Consider the following 659-nt stretch of genomic DNA (forward strand, 5'->3'; position numbering starts at 1 on the left):
GCCTGAAGGTGGCGCTTTCCTACGGCAGCCATCTTGGATGGTACACATACACAACTCTGCATTGCTCCGCCATCTTGTCAGCACTCTAGTTGTTTAATAGCTCTATGGTTGATACCCTAAAGGTAAAGTGGCGTGGTGTACGGGATGGTCAGAGCAGTCAAGGGTCAAATGTTTCCAATTTAGCAAGAGGGCGCCATTCATGCCTTATTACAGAATTTGCACGCGTAAATCGCCGAAAACGCTATCTTGTGTTTATAAGATATTTGGTACTAAAGCACGCCTGCATTTAACCTGGTAAGTAGAAATAATTAGGTACTGAGTTCACTGACCTCTACTGCAAATATAGTAGAGATCAATGACTGACCCCGGTATCTGAAAACGGTTCCATTAGGCGAATTATTTGGTTTATTATTATTCGCGTCGGTTTGTGCACATGCGCATTCATATTACTATCAAAGTTTTTCTACTTTTTGCGAAGCGAAACAATGCACAACCACTCAGAGCTCAGGAAGCGAACTGACGAAATTCGGAACGGCTTAAATATTTACCAAAAATAAACAATAACAATCATTTTGACATTATTGCATTTTTAGGCACTATCATCAGAGATCAAGGTGACGGTAGCCTACACGTTTTATGTACCGTATTCGACATCAAAT

The sequence above is a fragment of the Anneissia japonica genome, unplaced genomic scaffold (genome assembly GCF_011630105.1).
Source record: "Anneissia japonica isolate Jap-2015-1 unplaced genomic scaffold, ASM1163010v1 scaffold275_len1219475_cov178, whole genome shotgun sequence".
Taxonomy (NCBI): domain Eukaryota; kingdom Metazoa; phylum Echinodermata; class Crinoidea; order Comatulida; family Comatulidae; genus Anneissia; species Anneissia japonica.